The following is a 6119-nucleotide window of genomic DNA, read 5'->3' on the forward strand; positions in this document are numbered from 1 at the left end:
ACACAGCAAAAAGCATTTCTGAAAGGGAAGTCTATCACAAAAAATGCCAACATCAAAAAAGAAGAACAATCTCCAAAAAACTATACTACACCTCTAGGATCTGGAAAAAGGAGAACAAACTAAATCCCAAAATTAGTTAAAGGAAGGAGTTAATGATCAGAGCAGAAATAAATAAAATAGAGACTAGAAAAACAATAAAAGACCAATGAAGATAAAAGCTAATTTTTTAATCCTTTTCCCATCTGCCTCAAGAAAATTTGCCAGCGGTGCTTTGCAGCTGCAGAGTTTATCCAGAGATAACTACCATAAAATATCTTGCTTTTATTATTATTTTTGCATCACTCTAGTATATCGACTTTGGAAACAAAAAACATTATCCTGTTTTTAGCAGTGATTTTCCATTTATAAAACATGGTAATGCTCAATTGCTGAAAATGTCTAATCCTAGAAAACATAGCATTCCTACACATGATGTTAATATCATTTTCAGTTTTTATTTGATGAATCAGATTTTTCTAAAATAGATGATTCTGATGATTCAGAAGATTCTGATGTTAGTTGTGTTTAGAAATAACTCCAAGAAAAGTTTTTATATTTCATTTTCACATTGAAAATTAGTCAGATTTACTTCAGCCTCAAAGAGGGTACTTATGTAAAATTAAATGAGTGCTGGTAGTGAGCAGTACTTTTTTTCCCTAATTGAGCAAAGGTTTAAAAAGAGAAGCAGAACTGACAAATCTTTAGCTAGATTAAGAAAAAACCTTGAGGACTCAAAATGAGTAAGAGGGAGAGATCACAACTGATATCACAGAAAAACAAAAAAAATTATAAAAGACTACTCTGTATAATAATATCTCAACAAATTAGATAGCCTAAAAAGAATGAATAAATTCTTACACACATTCAACCTACCATGAAATAGAAATTCTGAACAGATCAATAAGTAAGATTGAATCAGTAATAAAAAGTGTTCCCTCAATGAAAAGCCCGTACCTTGATGGATTTCTAACTGAATTCTGACAATCACTTGAAGAAAACCTAATACCAATCCTTCTCAAACTCTTCCAAAATATTGAAGAAGAGGAAATATTTCCAAACTTTTTACAAGGCCAGTATTACCCTGATACTAAGGCCAGACAAGTATACTACAAACAATAAAATTACAGGTCAATATAGCTGATGAAGATAAATGCAAACATTCTTAACAAAATGCAAATCATATTCAACAGCAAATTAGCAAATCATATTCAACAGCACATTAAAAGGTTCATTTACCTTAAGCAAATGAGATTATCCTAGGAATATAAGGATGGTTCAACACATGCAAATAATAACTATGGTAGATCAGGAGAGCTGACAAGATGGCTGAATAGGAACAGTTCTGGTCTGCAGCTCCCAGTGAGATGCAGAAGGTGGGTGCTTTCTTCATTTCCAACTGAGGTACCCGGCTCATCTCACTGGGACTGGTGGGACAGTGGGTGGAGTCCACAGAGGGCAAGCTGAAGCACGTTGAGGTGTGGCCTCACCCAGGAAGCTCAAGGGGTTGGGGGATTTCCCTTTTCTAGCCAAGGGAAGTTGTGAGAGACTGTACCAGGAGGAATGGTACAATCAGGCCCAGATACTGTGCTTTTCCCATGGTCTTCGCAACTAGCAGAGCAGGAGATTCCCTCTGGTGCCTGACTTGGCGGGTACCACCCCCACAGAGCCCAGCAACCTAAGATCCACTGGCTTGAAATTCTTGCTGCTAGCACAGCAGTCTGAGGTGGAACTGGGATGCTCAAGCTTGGTGCAGGGAGGGGCATCTGCCATTGCTTAAGCTTGAGTAGGCGGTTTTACCCTCACAGTGTAAACAAAACTGCCGGGAAGTTTGAACTGGGTGGAGACCACCGCAGCTCAGCAAGACCAACTGCCTCTCTAGATTCCTCCTCTCTGGGCAGGGCATCTCTGAAAAAAAGGCAGCAGCCCCAGTCAGGGACTTATAGATAAAACCGCCATCTCCCTGGGACAGAGCACCTGGAGGAAGGAGCAACTGTGGCACAGCTTCAGCAGACTTAAACATCCCTGCCTGACAGCTCTGAAGAGACCAGCAGATCTCCTAGCACAGTGTTCAAGCTCTAATAAGGAACAGACTGCATCCCCAAGTGGGTGCCTGATCCCTGTGTGTCCTGACTGGGAGACACCTCCTAGTAGGGTCCAAAAGACTCCATATACAGGAGACTTCTGGCTGGCATCTGGCAGGTGCCACTCTGGGATGAAGCTTCCAGAGGAAGGAACAGGCAGTAATCTTTGCTGTTCTTCAGGCTCTGCTGGTGATATGTAGGCAAACAGGTTCTGGAAGGGACCCCCAGCAAACTCCAGCAGACCTGCAGCAGAGGGCCCTGACTGTAAGAAGGAAAACCAACAAACAGAAAGGAATAGTAACATCAACATCAACAAAAAGAATGTCCACTCAGAGACCCCATCCAAAGGTCACCAATATCAAAGACCAAAGGTAGATAAATCCATGAAGATGGGGAGAAACCAGTGCAAAAAAGCTGAAAATTCCAAAAACCAGAATTCCTCTTCTCCTCCAAAGGATCACAACTCATCAGCAAGGGAACAAAACTGGATGGAGAAGGAGTTTGACAAATTACCAGAAGTAGGCTTCAGAAGATGGATAATAGCAACCTCCTCCAAGCTAAAGGAGCATGTTCTAACCCAATGCAAGGAAGCTAAGAACCTTGAAAAAAAGGTTAGAGGAATTGCTAACCAGAATAACCAGTTGAGAGAAGAACATAAATGACCTGATGGAGCTGAAAAACACAGCATGAGAACTTCATGAAGCATACACAAGTATCAATAGCTGAATTGATCAAGTGGAAGAAAGGATATCAGAGAGAGAAGATCAACTCAATGAAATAAAGTGAGAAGACAAGATTAGAGAAAAAAAGAGTTAAAAGAAAGAAACAGAGCCTCCAAGAAATATGGGTCTATGTGAAAAGACTGAATCTACGTTTGATTGGTGTTCCTGAAAGTGATGGGGAGAATGGAACAAAGTTGTAAAACACTCTTCAGGATATTATCCAGGAGAACTTCCCCAACCTAGCAAGGCAGGCCAACATTCAAATTCAGGAAATACAGAGAACACCACAAAGATGCTCCACGAGAAGAAGAGCCCCAAGACACATAATCATCAGATTCACCAAGGTTGAAGTGAAGGAAAAAATATTAAAGGCAGCCAGAGAGAAAGGTCAGGTTATCTACAAAGGGAAGCCCATCAGACTAACAGCAAATCTCTCGGCAGCAAAACTACAAGCCAGAAGAGAGTGGGAGGCAATATTCAGCATTCTTAAATAAAAGAATTTTCAACCCAGAATTTCAAACCAGCCAAACTAATCTTCATAAAGGAAGACTAAATAAAATATTTTACAGACAAGCAAATGCTGAGAGATTTTGTCACCACCAGGACCGCCTTACAAGAGTTCCTGAAGGATGCACTACACATGGAAAGGAACAACTGGTACCAGCCACTGCAAAATCATACCAAATTGTAAAGACCATAGACGCTATGAAGAAACTGCATCAACTAATGGGCAAAATAACCAGCTAGCATCATAATGACAGGATCAAATTCACATATAACAATATTAATCTGAAATGCAAAGGGGCGAAATGCCCCAATTAAAGGACAAAGACTGGCAAATTGAATAAAGAGTCAAGACTCCTTGGTGTGCTGTATTCAGGAGACCCATCTCATGTGCGAAGACACACATAGGCTCAAAATAAAGGGATGGAGGAATATTTACCAAGTGAATGGAAAGCAAAAGAATAAATAAATAAATAAATAAATAAGAAATAAAAGCAGGGGTTGCAATCCTAGTCTCTGATAAAACAGACTTTAAACGAGCAAGGATAAAAAAAGTCAAAGAAGGGCATTATATATTGGTAAAGTGATCAATGCAACATGAAGATCTAACTATCCTAAATATATATGCACCCAATACAGGAGCACCCAGATTCATAAAGCAAGTTGTTAGAGATCTACAAAAAGACTTAGACTCCTACACAATAATTGTGGGAGACTTTAACATCCCACTGTCAATATTGGACAGATCGATGAGACAGAAAATTAATAAGGATATCCGGGACTTGAACTCAGCTCTGGACCAAGTGGATCTAACAGACATCTACAGAACTCTCCACCACAAATCAACAGAATATACATTCTTCTAAGCACCGCATTGCACTTATTCTAAAATTGACCACATAATTGGAAGTAAAACACTCCTCAGCAAATGCAAAAGAATGGAAATCATAAACAGTCTCTCAGACCACAGGGCAATTAAATTAGAACTCAGGATTAAGAAACTCACTCAAAACCACACAACTACGTGGAAACTGAACAAGCTGCTCCTGAATGACTATTTGGTAAATAACGAAATTAAGGCAGAAATAAAGATGTTTTTCAAAACCAACGAGAACAAAGACACAACATACCAGAATCTCTGGGACACAGCTAAAGCAGTGTGTAGAGGGAAATTTATAGCACTGAATACCCAAAAGAAAAAGCAGCAAAGATCTAAAATCAACACCCTAGCATCAAAATTGAAAGAACTAGAGAAGCAAGGCAAACAAATTCAAAAGCTAGCAGAATACAAGAAATAACTAAGATCAGAGCAGAACTGAAGGAGATAGAGACACAAAAAACCCTTCAAAAAAAGGTCAATGAATCTAGGAGCTGTTTTTTTGAAAAGATCAACAAAACAGATAGACTGCTAGGCAGACTAATGAAGAAAAGAGAGAAGAAACAAATAGATGCAATAAAAAATGATAAAGGAGACATCACCACTGATCCCACAGAAATACAAGGTACTATCAGAGAATACATAAACACTTCTACACAAATAAACTAGAAAATGTAGGAAAAAATGGGTAAATTCCTGGACTCATACACCCTCCCAAGACTATACCAGGAAGAAGTCAAATCCCTGAATAGACCAATAACAAGTTCTGAAATTTGGGCAGTAATTAATAGCCTACCAACCAAAAAAAGGCCAGGAGCAGATGGACTCGCAGCCAAATTCTACCAGAGGTACAAAGAGGAGCTGGTACCATTCCTTCTGAAACTATTCCAAACAACAGAAAAATAGGAACTCCTCCCTAACTCATTTATGAGGCCAGCATCATCCTGATACCAAAACCTGGCAAAGACACAACAAAAAAAGAAAATTTCAGGCCAATATCCTTGAAGAACATCGATGTGAAAATCCTCAATAAAATACTGGCAAACTGAATGCAGCAGCACATCAAAAAGCTTACCCACCATGATCAAGTTGGCTTCATCTCTGGGATGCAAGGCTGGTTCAACATACACAAATCAATAAACGTAATCTATCACATAAACAGAACCAATGACAAAAACCACATGATTATCTCAATAAATGCAAAAAAGGCCTTCGATAAAATTCAACACCAATTCATGCTAGAAACTCTCAATAAACTAGGTACTGATGGAACATATCTCAAAATAACAACAGACATTTTTGACAAGCCCACAGCCAATATCATACTGAATGGGCAAAAACTGAAGCCTTCCCTTTGAAAACTGGCACAAGACAAGACAAGGATGCCCTCTTGTACCACTCCTATTCAACATAGTATTCGAAGTTCTGGCCAGGGCAATCCAGAAAGAGAAAGAAATAAAGGGTATTCAATTATGAAAAGAGGGAGTAAAATTGTCTCTGTTTGCAGATGACCTGATTGTGTATTTAGAAAACCCCACCGTCTCAGTCCAAAGTCTCCTTAAGCTGATAAGCAACTCCAGCAAAATCTCAGGATACAAAATCAATGTGTAAAAATCACAAGCATTCCTATACACCAATAATAGACAAACAGAAAGCCAAATCATGAGTGAACTCCCATTCACAATTGCTACAAACAGAATAAAATACCTAGGAGTACAACTTACAAGGGATGTGAAGGACCTCTTCCAGGAGAACTACAAACCACTGCTCAAGGAAATAAGAGGACACAAACAAATGGAAAAATATTCCATGCTCATGGATAGGAAGAATAAATATCGTGAAAATGGTCATGCTGTCCAAAGTAACTTATATATTCAGTGCTATCCCCATCAAGCT

Source organism: Rhinopithecus bieti, unplaced genomic scaffold (assembly GCF_001698545.2).
Source record: "Rhinopithecus bieti isolate Rb0 unplaced genomic scaffold, ASM169854v2 scaffold_60980, whole genome shotgun sequence".
Classification (NCBI taxonomy): domain Eukaryota; kingdom Metazoa; phylum Chordata; class Mammalia; order Primates; family Cercopithecidae; genus Rhinopithecus; species Rhinopithecus bieti.